Source organism: Amia ocellicauda, unplaced genomic scaffold (genome assembly GCF_036373705.1).
Source record: "Amia ocellicauda isolate fAmiCal2 unplaced genomic scaffold, fAmiCal2.hap1 HAP1_SCAFFOLD_170, whole genome shotgun sequence".
NCBI lineage: Eukaryota > Metazoa > Chordata > Actinopteri > Amiiformes > Amiidae > Amia > Amia ocellicauda.
In genome coordinates, this window is record NW_027102733.1 from 107,501 (window position 1) to 123,793 (window position 16,293).

General features: G+C 43.5%; 12 non-coding genes and 1 pseudogene across 12 annotated transcripts; all 13 read left to right on the top strand.

Annotated features, from left to right (window-relative positions):
* The first annotated feature begins 913 nt into the window (after positions 1–913).
* LOC136723966 (5S ribosomal RNA) lies at positions 914–1,032 on the top strand. The gene has a single exon (XR_010806912.1). It is a non-coding gene; the product is annotated as a 5S ribosomal RNA (ribosomal RNA).
* A 1,067-nt stretch (positions 1,033–2,099) lies between these two features.
* On the top strand, positions 2,100–2,218 carry LOC136723957 (5S ribosomal RNA). The gene has a single exon (XR_010806904.1). It is a non-coding gene; the product is annotated as a 5S ribosomal RNA (ribosomal RNA).
* Positions 2,219–3,273: 1,055 nt separating this feature from the next.
* LOC136723958 (5S ribosomal RNA) lies at positions 3,274–3,392 on the top strand. Its single transcript, XR_010806905.1, has one exon. It is a non-coding gene; the product is annotated as a 5S ribosomal RNA (ribosomal RNA).
* Positions 3,393–4,448: 1,056 nt separating this feature from the next.
* Positions 4,449–4,567, top strand: LOC136723960 (5S ribosomal RNA). The gene has a single exon (XR_010806906.1). It is a non-coding gene; the product is annotated as a 5S ribosomal RNA (ribosomal RNA).
* Positions 4,568–5,633: 1,066 nt separating this feature from the next.
* Positions 5,634–5,742, top strand: LOC136723920 (uncharacterized; annotated as a pseudogene).
* A 1,066-nt stretch (positions 5,743–6,808) lies between these two features.
* LOC136723875 (5S ribosomal RNA) lies at positions 6,809–6,927 on the top strand. Its single transcript, XR_010806832.1, has one exon. It is a non-coding gene; the product is annotated as a 5S ribosomal RNA (ribosomal RNA).
* A 1,056-nt stretch (positions 6,928–7,983) lies between these two features.
* On the top strand, positions 7,984–8,102 carry LOC136723866 (5S ribosomal RNA). Its single transcript, XR_010806824.1, has one exon. It is a non-coding gene; the product is annotated as a 5S ribosomal RNA (ribosomal RNA).
* Positions 8,103–9,157: 1,055 nt separating this feature from the next.
* LOC136723961 (5S ribosomal RNA) lies at positions 9,158–9,276 on the top strand. Its single transcript, XR_010806907.1, has one exon. It is a non-coding gene; the product is annotated as a 5S ribosomal RNA (ribosomal RNA).
* Positions 9,277–10,342: 1,066 nt separating this feature from the next.
* On the top strand, positions 10,343–10,461 carry LOC136723962 (5S ribosomal RNA). The gene has a single exon (XR_010806908.1). It is a non-coding gene; the product is annotated as a 5S ribosomal RNA (ribosomal RNA).
* Positions 10,462–11,516: 1,055 nt separating this feature from the next.
* Positions 11,517–11,635, top strand: LOC136723963 (5S ribosomal RNA). The gene has a single exon (XR_010806909.1). It is a non-coding gene; the product is annotated as a 5S ribosomal RNA (ribosomal RNA).
* Positions 11,636–12,702: 1,067 nt separating this feature from the next.
* LOC136723891 (5S ribosomal RNA) lies at positions 12,703–12,821 on the top strand. The gene has a single exon (XR_010806847.1). It is a non-coding gene; the product is annotated as a 5S ribosomal RNA (ribosomal RNA).
* A 1,055-nt stretch (positions 12,822–13,876) lies between these two features.
* On the top strand, positions 13,877–13,995 carry LOC136723964 (5S ribosomal RNA). Its single transcript, XR_010806910.1, has one exon. It is a non-coding gene; the product is annotated as a 5S ribosomal RNA (ribosomal RNA).
* Positions 13,996–15,061: 1,066 nt separating this feature from the next.
* LOC136723909 (5S ribosomal RNA) lies at positions 15,062–15,180 on the top strand. Its single transcript, XR_010806863.1, has one exon. It is a non-coding gene; the product is annotated as a 5S ribosomal RNA (ribosomal RNA).
* Positions 15,181–16,293: the final 1,113 nt, after the last annotated feature.

The following is a 16,293-nucleotide window of genomic DNA, read 5'->3' on the forward strand; positions in this document are numbered from 1 at the left end:
TTACTAGGGTACATTCGTAAATAAATTGAGCATCATGGCTAGAAGTGACTAAATGTTGCCTAATCTTTCTCATCGAGAAATGACACAATTACAGCAACACAAAAAGGAACTCCACCGGACAAAGTTCAGTGCTCACAAGGAGCCTCATTCAACACACACGGTTCCATTCCCATTCATGCAAAGCACGAAAGTGTAAAACTTGGGAACATACTTGAGAGCAATGATCACATTCAATCTCAATCAAGGCACGGATGTGAATGCAACGGGATGAAATTACTGAAATGATGCCTGCCCTCGAACTGTGATGATGGACTACCCGACTCGCCAATAATATTGGCTTCTGGTGTATTGAAATACAGGAGCTGCTGGATTTGTGTGTTTTCTTACCCCCTCACCATAGTTTGTCAAATGTTTAAACAACTGAACTTATATTCAAGGTTTGTTTCTCTTCATATGTTTTACTGGTTTACATTTGTCTCAGCAACCTGTTGAATGATTCTTCTGCTTTCAAAACAAAATGACAACAGGATGAATGCACACACTTGAAAATATAATACATGCAATGTTATGCATCATAGTGATGCAACCTCCTTTCAGTTTCATACTGCATGTCAATTGATATCCTTACTGAAATGCACACCTTCTCAAGATTGCGCTTGACTGGCGTGTCAGGCACTCAATTACAGCTGTTTTATCAAGACAATGTGTTCGTTTTGTAAAATATAGTTCCGGTCTGGTGTGGCACCCCAGCTAACGCACAACGTTGCCACAACGTTTCGTGTTAGCAGGGACTGTCTGCGGCGCGCTGGTGTGTCCCGGACTTTAGAGTAGAGAGACAGTTCAACTGCAAGTATGAGCGGCAGAAACGGATATTGCCTTCTCTTTAAGTAGAGCGTCAGGGACAGCCTCCCTGGCTTACGGCCATACTAGCCTGAATACGCCCGATCTCGTCCGATCTCGGAAGCTAAGCAGGCTCGGGCCTGGTCAGTACTTGGATGGGAGACCACCTGGGAAAACCAGGTGCTGTAAGCTTTTGCATCTTTTACACACCAGAGGGCGACAAATCACGAGTTTTAACTTTGGATACACGCAATTTCATCATTATTTCAGATTTGACTTCCCCAAATACACAGGCATACAATAGATCTTGTTCTCCAACGTAAACGGTCCCTAGTAACTAGGGTACATTCGTAAATAAATTGAGCATCATGGCTAGAAGTGACTAAATGTTGCCTAATCTTTCTCATCGAGAAATGACACAATTACAGCAACACAAAAAGGAACTCCACCGGACAGAGTTCAGTGCTCACAAGGAGCCTCATTCAACACACACGGTTCCATTCCCATTCATGCAAAGCACGAAAGTGTAAAACTTGGGAACATACTTGAGAGCAAAGATCACATTCAATCTCATTCAAGGCACGGATGTGAATGCAACGGGATGAAATTACTGAAATGATGCCTGCCCTCGAACTGTGATGATGGACTACCCGACTCGCCAATAATATTGGGTTCTGGTGTATTGAAATACAGGAGCTGCTGGATTTGTGTGTTTTCTTACCCCCTCACCATAGTTTGTCAAATGTTTAAACAACTGAACTTATATTCAAGGTTTGTTTCTCTTCATATGTTTTACTGGTTTACATTTGTCTCAGCAACCTGTTGAATGATTCTTCTGCTTTCAAAACAAAATTACAACAGGATGAATGCACACACTTGAAAATACAATACATGCAATGTTATGCATCATAGTGATGCAACCTCCTTTCAGTTTCATACTGCACGTCAATTGAAATCCTTACTGAAATGCACACCTTCTCAAGATTGCGCTTGACTGGCGTGTCAGGCACTCAATTACAGCTGTTTTATCAAGACAAATGTGTTCGTTTTGTAAAATATAGTTCCGGTCTGGTGTGGCACCCCAGCTAACGCACAACGTTGCCACAATGTTGCCACAACGTGGCGTGTTAGCAGGGACTGTCTGCGGCGCGCTGGTGTGTCCCGGGCTTTAGAGTAGAGAGACAGTTCAACTGTAAGTATGAACGGCAGAAACGGATATTGCCTTCCCTTTAAGTAGAGCGTCAGGGACAGCCTCCCTGGCTTACGGCCATACTAGCCTGAATACGCCCGATCTCGTCCGATCTCGGAAGCTAAGCAGGCTCGGGCCTGGTCAGTACTTGGATGGGAGACCGCCTGGGAATACCAGGTGCTGTAAGCTTTTGCATCTTTTACACACCAGAGCGCGACAAATCACGAGTTTTAACTTTGGATACACGCAATTTCATCATTATTTCAGATTTGACTTCCCCAAATACACAGGCATACAATAGATCTTGTTCTCCAACGTAAACGGTCCCTAGTAAATAGGGTACATTCGTAAATAAATTGAGCATCATGGCTAGAAGTGACTAAATGTTGCCTAATCTTTCTCATCGAGAAATGACACAATTACAGCAACACAAAAAGGAACTCCACCGGACAAAGATCAGTGCTCACAAGGAGCCTCATTCAACACACACGGTTCCATTCCCATTCATGCAAAGCACGAAAGTGTAAAACTTGGGAACATACTTGAGAGCAAAGATCACATTCAATCTCATTCAAGGCACGGATGTGAATGCAACGGGATGAAATTACTGAAATGATGCCTGCCCTCGAACTGTGATGATGGACTACCCGACTCGCCAATAATATTGGGTTCTGGTGTATTGAAATACAGGAGCTGCTGGATTTGTGTGTTTTCTTACCCCCTCACCATAGTTTGTCAAATGTTTAAACAACTGAACTTATATTCAAGGTTTGTTTCTCTTCATATGTTTTACTGGTTTACATTTGTCTCAGCAACCTGTTGAATGATTCTTCTGCTTTCAAAACAAAATGACAACAGGATGAATGCACACACTTGAAAATACAATACATGCAATGTTATGCATCATAGTGATGCAACCTCCTTTCAGTTTCATACTGCATGTCAATTGAAATCCTTACTGAAATGCACACCTTCTCAAGATTGCGCTTGACTGGCGTGTCAGGCACTCAATTACAGCTGTATTATCAAGACAATATGTTCGTTTTGTAATATATAGTTCCGGTCTGGTGTGGCACCCCAGCTAACGCACAACGTTGCCACAACGTTTCGTGTTAGCAGGGACTGTCTGCGGCGCGCTGGTGTGTCCCGGACTTTAGAGTAGAGAGAGAGTTCAACTGCAAGTATGAGCGGCAGAAACGGATATTGCCTTCCCTTTAAGTAGAGCGTCAGGGACAGCCTCCCTGGCTTACGGCCATACTAGCCTGAATACGCCCGATCTCGTCCGATCTCGGAAGCTAAGCAGGCTCGGGCCTGGTCAGTACTTGGATGGGAGACCGCCTGGGAATACCAGGTGCTGTAAGCTTTTGCATCTTTTACACACCAGAGGGCGACAAATCACGAGTTTTAACTTTGGATACACGCAATTTCATCATTATTTCAGATTTGACTTCCCCAAATACACAGGCATACAATAGATCTTGTTCTCCAACGTAAACGGTCCCTAGTAACTAGGGTACATTCGTAAATAAATTGAGCATCATGGCTAGAAGTGACTAAATGTTGCCTAATCTTTCTCATCGAGAAATGACACAATTACAGCAACACAAAAAGGAACTCCACCGGACAAAGTTCAGTGCTCACAAGGAGCCTCATTCAACACACACGGTTCCATTCCCATTCATGCAAAGCACGAAAGTGTAAAACTTGGGAACATACTTGAGAGCAAAGATCACATTCAATCTCATTCAAGGCACGGATGTGAATGCAACGGGATGAAATTACTGAAATGATGCCTGCCCTCGAACTGTGATGATGGACTACCCGACTCGCCAATAATATTGGGTTCTGGTGTATTGAAATACAGGAGCTGCTGGATTTGTGTGTTTTCTTACCCCCTCACCATAGTTTGTCAAATGTTTAAACAACTGAACTTATATTCAAGGTTTGTTTCTCTTCATATGTTTTACTGGTTTACATTTGTCTCAGCAACCTGTTGAATGATTCTTCTGCTTTCAAAACAAAATGACAACAGGATGAATGCACACACTTGAAAATACAATACATGCAATGTTATGCATCATAGTGATGCAACCTCCTTTCAGTTTCATACTGCATGTCAATTGAAATCCTTACTGAAATGCACACCTTCTCAAGATTGCGCTTGACTGGCGTGTCAGGCACTCAATTACAGCTGTTTTATCAAGACAAATGTGTTCGTTTTGTAAAATATAGTTCCGGTCTGGTGTGGCACCCCAGCTAACGCACAACGTTGCCACAACGTTTCGTGTTAGCAGGGACTGTCTGCGGCGCGCTGGTGTGTCCCGGGCTTTAGAGTAGAGAGACAGTTCAACTGTAAGTATGAACGGCAGAAACGGATATTGCCTTCCCTTTAAGTAGAGCGTCAGGGACAGCCTCCCTGGCTTACGGCCATACTAGCCTGAATACGCCCGATCTCGTCCGATCTCGGAAGCTAAGCAGGCTCGGGCCTGGTCAGTACTTGGATGGGAGACCGCCTGGGAATACCAGGTGCTGTAAGCTTTTGCATCTTTTACACACCAGAGCGCGACAAATCACGAGTTTTAACTTTGGATACACGCAATTTCATCATTATTTCAGATTTGACTTCCCCAAATACACAGGCATACAATAGATCTTGTTCTCCAACGTAAACGGTCCCTAGTAAATAGGGTACATTCGTAAATAAATTGAGCATCATGGCTAGAAGTGACTAAATGTTGCCTAATCTTTCTCATCGAGAAATGACACAATTACAGCAACACAAAAAGGAACTCCACCGGACAAAGATCAGTGCTCACAAGGAGCCTCATTCAACACACACGGTTCCATTCCCATTCATGCAAAGCACGAAAGTGTAAAACTTGGGAACATACTTGAGAGCAAAGATCACATTCAATCTCATTCAAGGCACGGATGTGAATGCAACGGGATGAAATTACTGAAATGATGCCTGCCCTCGAACTGTGATGATGGACTACCCGACTCGCCAATAATATTGGGTTCTGGTGTATTGAAATACAGGAGCTGCTGGATTTGTGTGTTTTCTTACCCCCTCACCATAGTTTGTCAAATTTTTAAACAACTGAACTTATATTCAAGGTTTGTTTCTCTTCATATGTTTTACTGGTTTACATTTGTCTCAGCAACCTGTTGAATGATTCTTCTGCTTTCAAAACAAAATGACAACAGGATGAATGCACACACTTGAAAATACAATACATGCAATGTTATGCATCATAGTGATGCAACCTCCTTTCAGTTTCATACTGCATGTCAATAGAAATCCTTACTGAAATGCACACCTTCTCAAGATTGCGCTTGACTGGCGTGTCAGGCACTCAATTACAGCTGTTTTATCAAGAGAATGTGTTCGTTTTGTAATATATAGTTCCGGTCTGGTGTGGCACCCCAGCTAACGCACAACGTTGCCACAATGTTGCCACAACGTGGCGTGTTAGCAGGGACTGTCTGCGGCGCGCTGGTGTGTCCCGGGCTTTAGAGTAGAGAGACAGTTCAACTGTAAGTATGAGCGGCAGAAACGGATATTGCCTTCCCTTTAAGTAGAGCGTCAGGGACAGCCTCCCTGGCTTACGGCCATACTAGCCTGAATACGCCCGATCTCGGAAGCTAAGCAGGCTCGGGCCTGGTCAGTACTTGGATGGGAGACCGCCTGGGAATACCAGGTGCTGTAAGCTTTTGCATCTTTTACACACCAGAGGGCGACAAATCACGAGTTTTAACTTTGGATACACGCAATTTCATCATTATTTCAGATTTGACTTCCCCAAATACACAGGCATACAATAGATCTTGTTCTCCAACGTAAACGGTCCCTAGTAACTAGGGTACATTCGTAAATAAATTGAGCATCATGGCTAGAAGTGACTAAATGTTGCCTAATCTTTCTCATCGAGAAATGACACAATTACAGCAACACAAAAAGGAACTCCACCGGACAAAGATCAGTGCTCACAAGGAGCCTCATTCAACACACACGGTTCCATTCCCATTCATGCAAAGCACGAAAGTGTAAAACTTGGGAACATACTTGAGAGCAAAGATCACATTCAATCTCATTCAAGGCACGGATGTGAATGCAACGGGATGAAATTACTGAAAAGATGCCTGCCCTCGAACTGTGATGATGGACTACCCGACTCGCCAATAATATTGGGTTCTGGTGTATTGAAATACAGGAGCTGCTCGATTTGTGTGTTTTCTTACCCCCTCACCATAGTTTGTCAAATGTTTAAACAACTGAACTTATATTCAAGGTTTGTTTCTCTTCATATGTTTTACTGGTTTACATTTGTCTCAGCAACCTGTTGAATGATTCTTCTGCTTTCAAAACAAAATGACAACAGGATGAATGCACACACTTGAAAATACAATACATGCAATGTTATGCATCATAGTGATGCAACCTCCTTTCAGTTTCATACTGCATGTCAATTGAAATCCTTACTGAAATGCACACCTTCTCAAGATTGCGCTTGACTGGCATGTCAGGCACTCAATTACAGCTGTATTATCAAGACAATGTGTTCGTTTTGTAAAATATAGTTCCGGTCTGGTGTGGCACCCCAGCTAACGCACAACGTTGCCACAATGTTGCCACAACGTGGCGTCTTAGCAGGGACTGTCTGCGGCGCGCTGGTGTGTCCCGGGCTTTAGAGTAGAGAGACAGTTCAACTGTAAGTATGAACGGCAGAAACGGATATTGCCTTCCCTTTAAGTAGAGCGTCAGGGACAGCATTCCTGGCTTACGGCCATACTAGCCTGAATACGCCCGATCTCGTCCGATCTCGGAAGCTAAGCAGGCTCGGGCCTGGTCAGTACTTGCATGGGAGACCGCCTGGGAATACCAGGTGCTGTAAGCTTTTGCATATTTTACACACCAGAGGGCGACAAATCACGAGTTTTAACTTTGGATACACGCAATTTCATCATTATTTCAGATTTGACTTCCCCAAATACACAGGCATACAATAGATCTTGTTCTCCAACGTAAACGGTCCCTAGTAACTAGGGTACATTCGTAAATAAATTGAGCATCATGGCTAGAAGTGACTAAATGTTGCCTAATCTTTCTCATCGAGAAATGACACAATTACAGCAACACAAAAAGGAACTCCACCGGACAAAGATCAGTGCTCACAAGGAGCCTCATTCAACACACACGGTTCCATTCCCATTCATGCAAAGCACGAAAGTGTAAAACTTGGGAACATACTTGAGAGCAAAGATCACATTCAATCTCATTCAAGGCACGGATGTGAATGCAACGGGATGAAATTACTGAAATGATGCCTGCCCTCGAACTGTGATGATGGACTACCCGACTCGCCAATAATATTGGGTTCTGGTGTATTGAAATACAGGAGCTGCTGGATTTGTGTGTTTTCTTACCCCCTCACCATAGTTTGTCAAATGTTTAAACAACTGAACTTATATTCAAGGTTTGTTTCTCTTCATATGTTTTACTGGTTTACATTTGTCTCAGCAACCTGTTGAATGATTCTTCTGCTTTCAAAACAAAATGACAACAGGATGAATGCACACACTTGAAAATACAATACATGCAATGTTATGCATCATAGTGATGCAACCTCCTTTCAGTTTCATACTGCATGTCAATTGAAATCCTTACTGAAATGCACACCTTCTCAAGATTGCGCTTGACTGGCGTGTCAGGCACTCAATTACAGCTGTTTTATCAAGACAAATGTGTTCGTTTTGTAATATATAGTTCCGGTCTGGTGTGGCACCCCAGCTAACGCACAACGTTGCCACAACGTTTCGTGTTAGCAGGGACTGTCTGCGGCGCGCTGGTGTGTCCCGGGCTTTAGAGTAGAGAGACAGTTCAACTGTAAGTATGAACGGCAGAAACGGATATTGCCTTCCCTTTAAGTAGAGCGTCAGGGACAGCCTCCCTGGCTTACGGCCATACTAGCCTGAATACGCCCGATCTCGTCCGATCTCGGAAGCTAAGCAGGCTCTGGCCTGGTCAGTACTTGGATGGGAGACCGCCTGGGAATACCAGGTGCTGTAAGCTTTTGCATCTTTTACACACCAGAGCGCGACAAATCACGAGTTTTAACTTTGGATACACGCAATTTCATCATTATTTCAGATTTGACTTCCCCAAATACACAGGCATACAATAGATCTTGTTCTCCAACGTAAACGGTCCCTAGTAACTAGGGTACATTCGTAAATAAATTGAGCATCATGGCTAGAAGTGACTAAATGTTGCCTAATCTTTCTCATCGAGAAATGACACAATTACAGCAACACAAAAAGGAACTCCACCGGACAAAGATCAGTGCTCACAAGGAGCCTCATTCAACACACACGGTTCCATTCCCATTCATGCAAAGCACGAAAGTGTAAAACTTGGGAACATACTTGAGAGCAAAGATCACATTCAATCTCATTCAAGGCACGGATGTGAATGCAACGGGATGAAATTACTGAAATGATGCCTGCCCTCGAACTGTGATGATGGACTACCCGACTCGCCAATAATATTGGGTTCTGGTGTATTGAAATACAGGAGCTGCTGGATTTGTGTGTTTTCTTACCCCCTCACCATAGTTTGTCAAATGTTTAAACAACTGAACTTATATTCAAGGTTTGTTTCTCTTCATATGTTTTACTGGTTTACATTTGTCTCAGCAACCTGTTGAATGATTCTTCTGCTTTCAAAACAAAATGACAACAGGATGAATGCACACACTTGAAAATACAATACATGCAATGTTATGCATCATAGTGATGCAACCTCCTTTCAGTTTCATACTGCATGTCAATTGAAATCCTTACTGAAATGCACACCTTCTCAAGATTGCGCTTGACTGGCGTGTCAGGCACTCAATTACAGCTGTATTATCAAGACAATATGTTCGTTTTGTAATATATAGTTCCGGTCTGGTGTGGCACCCCAGCTAACGCACAACGTTGCCACAACGTTTCGTGTTAGCAGGGACTGTCTGCGGCGCGCTGGTGTGTCCCGGACTTTAGAGTAGAGAGAGAGTTCAACTGCAAGTATGAGCGGCAGAAACGGATATTGCCTTCCCTTTAAGTAGAGCGTCAGGGACAGCCTCCCTGGCTTACGGCCATACTAGCCTGAATACGCCCGATCTCGTCCGATCTCGGAAGCTAAGCAGGCTCGGGCCTGGTCAGTACTTGGATGGGAGACCGCCTGGGAATACCAGGTGCTGTAAGCTTTTGCATCTTTTACACACCAGAGGGCGACAAATCACGAGTTTTAACTTTGGATACACGCAATTTCATCATTATTTCAGATTTGACTTCCCCAAATACACAGGCATACAATAGATCTTGTTCTCCAACGTAAACGGTCCCTAGTAACTAGGGTACATTCGTAAATAAATTGAGCATCATGGCTAGAAGTGACTAAATGTTGCCTAATCTTTCTCATCGAGAAATGACACAATTACAGCAACACAAAAAGGAACTCCACCGGACAAAGTTCAGTGCTCACAAGGAGCCTCATTCAACACACACGGTTCCATTCCCATTCATGCAAAGCACGAAAGTGTAAAACTTGGGAACATACTTGAGAGCAAAGATCACATTCAATCTCATTCAAGGCACGGATGTGAATGCAACGGGATGAAATTACTGAAATGATGCCTGCCCTCGAACTGTGATGATGGACTACCCGACTCGCCAATAATATTGGGTTCTGGTGTATTGAAATACAGGAGCTGCTGGATTTGTGTGTTTTCTTACCCCCTCACCATAGTTTGTCAAATGTTTAAACAACTGAACTTATATTCAAGGTTTGTTTCTCTTCATATGTTTTACTGGTTTACATTTGTCTCAGCAACCTGTTGAATGATTCTTCTGCTTTCAAAACAAAATGACAACAGGATGAATGCACACACTTGAAAATACAATACATGCAATGTTATGCATCATAGTGATGCAACCTCCTTTCAGTTTCATACTGCATGTCAATAGAAATCCTTACTGAAATGCACACCTTCTCAAGATTGCGCTTGACTGGCGTGTCAGGCACTCAATTACAGCTGTTTTATCAAGAGAATGTGTTCGTTTTGTAATATATAGTTCCGGTCTGGTGTGGCACCCCAGCTAACGCACAACGTTGCCACAATGTTGCCACAACGTGGCGTGTTAGCAGGGACTGTCTGCGGCGCGCTGGTGTGTCCCGGGCTTTAGAGTAGAGAGACAGTTCAACTGTAAGTATGAACGGCAGAAACGGATATTGCCTTCCCTTTAAGTAGAGCGTCAGGGACAGCCTCCCTGGCTTACGGCCATACTAGCCTGAATACGCCCGATCTCGTCCGATCTCGGAAGCTAAGCAGGCTCGGGCCTGGTCAGTACTTGGATGGGAGACCGCCTGGGAATACCAGGTGCTGTAAGCTTTTGCATCTTTTACACACCAGAGGGCGACAAATCACGAGTTTTAACTTTGGATACACGCAATTTCATCATTATTTCAGATTTGACTTCCCCAAATACACAGGCATACAATAGATCTTGTTCTCCAACGTAAACGGTCCCTAGTAACTAGGGTACATTCGTAAATAAATTGAGCATCATGGCTAGAAGTGACTAAATGTTGCCTAATCTTTCTCATCGAGAAATGACACAATTACAGCAACACAAAAAGGAACTCCACCGGACAAAGTTCAGTGCTCACAAGGAGCTTCATTCAACACACACGGTTCCATTCCCATTCATGCAAAGCACGAAAGTGTAAAACTTGGGAACATACTTGAGAGCAAAGATCACATTCAATCTCATTCAAGGCACGGATGTGAATGCAACGGGATGAAATTACTGAAATGATGCCTGCCCTCGAACTGTGATGATGGACTACCCGACTCGCCAATAATATTGGGTTCTGGTGTATTGAAATACAGGAGCTGCTGGATTTGTGTGTTTTCTTACCCCCTCACCATAGTTTGTCAAATGTTTAAACAACTGAACTTATATTCAAGGTTTGTTTCTCTTCATATGTTTTACTGGTTTACATTTGTCTCAGCAACCTGTTGAATGATTCTTCTGCTTTCAAAACAAAATGACAACAGGATGAATGCACACACTTGAAAATACAATACATGCAATGTTATGCATCATAGTGATGCAACCTCCTTTCAGTTTCATACTGCATGTCAATTGAAATCCTTACTGAAATGCACACCTTCTCAAGATTGCGCTTGACTGGCGTGTCAGGCACTCAATTACAGCTGTTTTATCAAGACAATGTGTTCGTTTTGTAATATATAGTTCCGGTCTGGTGTGGCACCCCAGCTAACGCACAACGTTGCCACAACGTTTCGTGTTAGCAGGGACTGTCTGCGGCGCGCTGGTGTGTCCCGGACTTTAGAGTAGAGAGACAGTTCAATTGCAAGTATGAGCGGAAGAAACGGATATTGCCTTCCCTTTAAGTAGAGCGTCAGGGACAGCCTCCCTGGCTTACGGCCATACTAGCCTGAATACGCCCGATCTCGTCCGATCTCGGAAGCTAAGCAGGCTCGGGCCTGGTCAGTACTTGGATGGGAGACCGCCTGGGAATACCAGGTGCTGTAAGCTTTTGCATCTTTTACACACCAGAGGGCGACAAATCACGAGTTTTAACTTTGGATACACGCAATTTCATCATTATTTCAGATTTGACTTCCCCAAATACACAGGCATAGAATAGATCTTGTTCTCCAACGTAAACGGTCCCTAGTAACTAGTGTACATTCGTAAATAAATTGAGCATCATGGCTAGAAGTGACTAAATGTTGCCTAATCTTTCTCATCGAGAAATGACACAATTACAGCAACACAAAAAGGAACTCCACCGGACAAAGTTCAGTGCTCACAAGGAGCCTCATTCAACACACACGGTTCCATTCCCATTCATGCAAAGCACGAAAGTGTAAAACTTGGGAAAATACTTGAGAGCAAAGATCACATTCAATCTCATTCAAGGCACGGATGTGAATGCAACGGGATGAAATTACTGAAATGATGCCTGCCCTCGAACTGTGATGATGGACTACCCGACTCGCCAATAATATTGGGTTCTGGTGTATTGAAATACAGGAGCTGCTGGATTTGTGTGTTTTCTTACCCCCTCACCATAGTTTGTCAAATGTTTAAACAACTGAACTTATATTCAAGGTTTGTTTCTCTTCATATGTTTTACTGGTTTACATTTGTCTCAGCAACCTGTTGAATGATTCTTCTGCTTTCAAAACAAAATGACAACAGGATGAATGCACACACTTGAAAATACAATACATGCAATGTTATGCATCATAGTGATGCAACCTCCTTTCAGTTTCATACTGCATGTCAATTGAAATCCTTACTGAAATGCACACCTTCTCAAGATTGCGCTTGACTGGCGTGTCAGGCACTCAATTACAGCTGTTTTATCAAGAGAATGTGTTCGTTTTGTAATATATAGTTCCGGTCTGGTGTGGCACCCCAGCTAACGCACAACGTTGCCACAATGTTGCCACAACGTGGCGTGTTAGCAGGGACTGTCTGCGGCTGCGCTGGTGTGTCCCGGGCTTTAGAGTAGAGAGACAGTTCAACTGTAAGTATGAACGGCAGAAACGGATATTGCCTTCCCTTTAAGTAGAACGTCAGGGACAGCCTCCCCGGCTTACGGCCATACTAGCCTGAATACGCCAGATCTCGTCCGATCTCGGAAGCTAAGCAGGCTCGGGCCTGGTCAGTACTTGGATGGGAGACCGCCTGGGAATACCAGGTGCTGTAAGCTTTTGCATCTTTTACACACCAGAGGGCGACAAATCACGAGTTTTAACTTTGGATACAAGCAATTTCATCATTATTTCAGATTTGACTTCCCCAAATACACAGGCATACAATAGATCTTGTTCTCCAACGTAAACGGTCCCTAGTAACTAGGGTACATTCGTAAATAAATTGAGCATCATGGCTAGAAGTGACTAAATGTTGCCTAATCTTTCTCATCGAGAAATGACACAATTACAGCAACACAAAAAGGAACTCCACCGGACAAAGTTCAGTGCTCACAAGGAGCTTCATTCAACACACACGGTTCCATTCCCATTCATGCAAAGCACGAAAGTGTAAAACTTGGGAACATACTTGAGAGCAATGATCACATACAATCTCATTCAAGGCACGGATGTGAATGCAACGGGATGAAATTACTGAAATGATGCCTGCCCTCGAACTGTGATGATGGACTACCCGACTCGCCAATAATATTGGGTTCTGGTGTATTGAAATACAGGAGCTGCTGGATTTGTGTGTTTTCTTACCCCCTCACCATAGTTTGTCAAATGTTTAAACAACTGAACTTATATTCAAGGTTTGTTTCTCTTCATATGTTTTACTGGTTTACATTTGTCTCAGCAACCTGTTGAATGATTCTTCTGCTTTCAAAACAAAATGACAACAGGATGAATGCACACACTTGAAAATACAATACATGCAATGTTATGCATCATAGTGATGCAACCTCCTTTCAGTTTCATACTGCATGTCAATTGAAATCCTTACTGAAATGCACACCTTATCAAGATTGCGCTTGACTGGCGTGTCAGGCACTCAATTACAGCTGTTTTATCAAGACAATGTGTTCGTTTTGTAATATATAGTTCCGGTCTGGTGTGGCACCCCAGCTAACGCACAACGTTGCCACAACGTTTCGTGTTAGCAGGGACTGTCTGCGGCGCGCTGGTGTGTCCCGGACTTTAGAGTAGAGAGACAGTTCAATTGCAAGTATGAGCGGAAGAAACGGATATTGCCTTCCCTTTAAGTAGAGCGTCAGGGACAGCTTCCCTGGCTTACGGCCATACTAGCCTGAATACGCCCGATCTCGTCCGATCTCGGAAGCTAAGCAGGCTCGGGCCTGGTCAGTACTTGGATGGGAGACCGCCTGGGAATACCAGGTGCTGTAAGCTTTTGCATCTTTTACACACCAGAGGGCGACAAATCACGAGTTTTAACTTTGGATACACGCAATTTCATCATTATTTCAGATTTGACTTCCCCAAATACACAGGCATAGAATAGATCTTGTTCTCCAACGTAAACGGTCCCTAGTAACTAGTGTACATTCGTAAATAAATTGAGCATCATGGCTAGAAGTGACTAAATGTTGCCTAATCTTTCTCATCGAGAAATGACACAATTACAGCAACACAAAAAGGAACTCCACCGGACAAAGTTCAGTGCTCACAAGGAGCCTCATTCAACACACACGGTTCCATTCCCATTCATGCAAAGCACGAAAGTGTAAAACTTGGGAACATACTTGAGAGCAAAGATCACATTCAATCTCATTCAAGGCACGGATGTGAATGCAACGGGATGAAATTACTGAAATGATGCCTGCCCTCGAACTGTGATGATGGACTACCCGACTCGCCAATAATATTGGGTTCTGGTGTATTGAAATACAGGAGCTGCTGGATTTGTGTGTTTTCTTACCCCCTCACCATAGTTTGTCAAATGTTTAAACAACTGAACTTATATTCAAGGTTTGTTTCTCTTCATATGTTTTACTGGTTTACATTTGTCTCAGCAACCTGTTGAATGATTCTTCTGCTTTCAAAACAAAATGACAACAGGATGAATGCACACACTTGAAAATACAATACATGCAATGTTATGCATCATAGTGATGCAACCTCCTTTCAGTTTCATACTGCATGTCAATTGAAATCCTTACTGAAATGCACACCTTCTCAAGATTGCGCTTGACTGGCGTGTCAGGCACTCAATTACAGCTGTTTTATCAAGACAATGTGTTTTTTTTGTAAAATATAGTTCCGGTCTGGTGTGGCACCCCAGCTAACGCACAACGTTGCCACAATGTTGCCACAACGTGGCGTGTTAGCAGGGACTGTCTGCGGCGCGCTGCTGTGTCCCGGGCTTTAGAGTAGAGAGACAGTTCAACTGTAAGTATGAACGGCAGAAACGGATATTGCCTTCCCTTTAAGTACAGCATCAGGGACAGCCTCCCTGGCTTACGGCCATACTAGCCTGAATACGCCCGATCTCGTCCGATCTCCGAAGCCAAGCAGGCTCGGGCCTGGTCGGTACTTGGATGGGAGACCGCCTGGGAATACCAGGTGCTGTAAGCTTTTGCACCTTTTACACACCAGAGGGCGACAAATCACGAGTTTTAACTTTGGATACACACAATTTCATCATTATTTCAGATTTTACTTCCCCAAATACACAGGCATACAATAGATCTTGTTCTCCAACGTAAACGGTCCCTAGTAACTAGGGTACATTCGTAAATAAATTGAGCATCATGGCTAGAAGTGACTAAATGTTGCCTAATCTTTCTCATCAAGAAATGACACAATTACAGCAACACAAAAAGGAACTCCACCGGACAAAGTTCAGTGCTCACAAGGAGCCTCATTCAACACACACGGTTCCATTCCCATTCATGCAAAGCACGAAAGTGTAAAACTTGGGAACATACTTGAGAGCAAAGATCACATTCAACCTCATTCAAGGCACGGATGTGAATGCAACGGGATGAAATTACTGAAATGATGCCTGCCCTCGAACTGTGATGATGGACTACCCGACTCACCAATAATATTGGCTTCTGGTGTATTGAAGTACAGGAGCTGCTGGATTTGTGTGTTTTCTTACCCCCTCACCATAGTTTGTCAAATGTTTAAACAACTGAACTTATATTCAAGGTTTGTTTCTCTTCATATGTTTTACTGGTTTACATTTGTCTCAGCAACCTGTTGAATGATTCTTCTGCTTTCAAAACAAAATGACAACAGGATGAATGCACACATTTGAAAATACAATACATGCAATGTTATGCATCATAGTGATGCAACCTCCTTTCAGTTTCATACTGCATGTCAATTGAAATCCTTACTGAAATGCACACCTTCTCAAGATTGCGCTTGACTGGCATGTCAGGCACTCAATTACAGCTGTTTTATCAAGACAATGTGTTCGTTTTGTAAAATATAGTTCCGGTCTGGTGTGGCACCCCAGCAAACGCACAACGTTGCCACAACGTTGCCACAACGTGGCGAGTTAGCAGGGACTGTCTGCGGCGCGTTGGTGTGTCCCGGGCTTTAGAGTAGAGAGACAGTTCAACTGTAAGTATGAACGGCAGAAACGGATATTGCCTTCCCTTTAAGTAGAGCGTCAGGGACAGCCTCCCTGGCTTACGGCCATACTAGCCTGAATACGCCCGATCTCGACCGATCTCG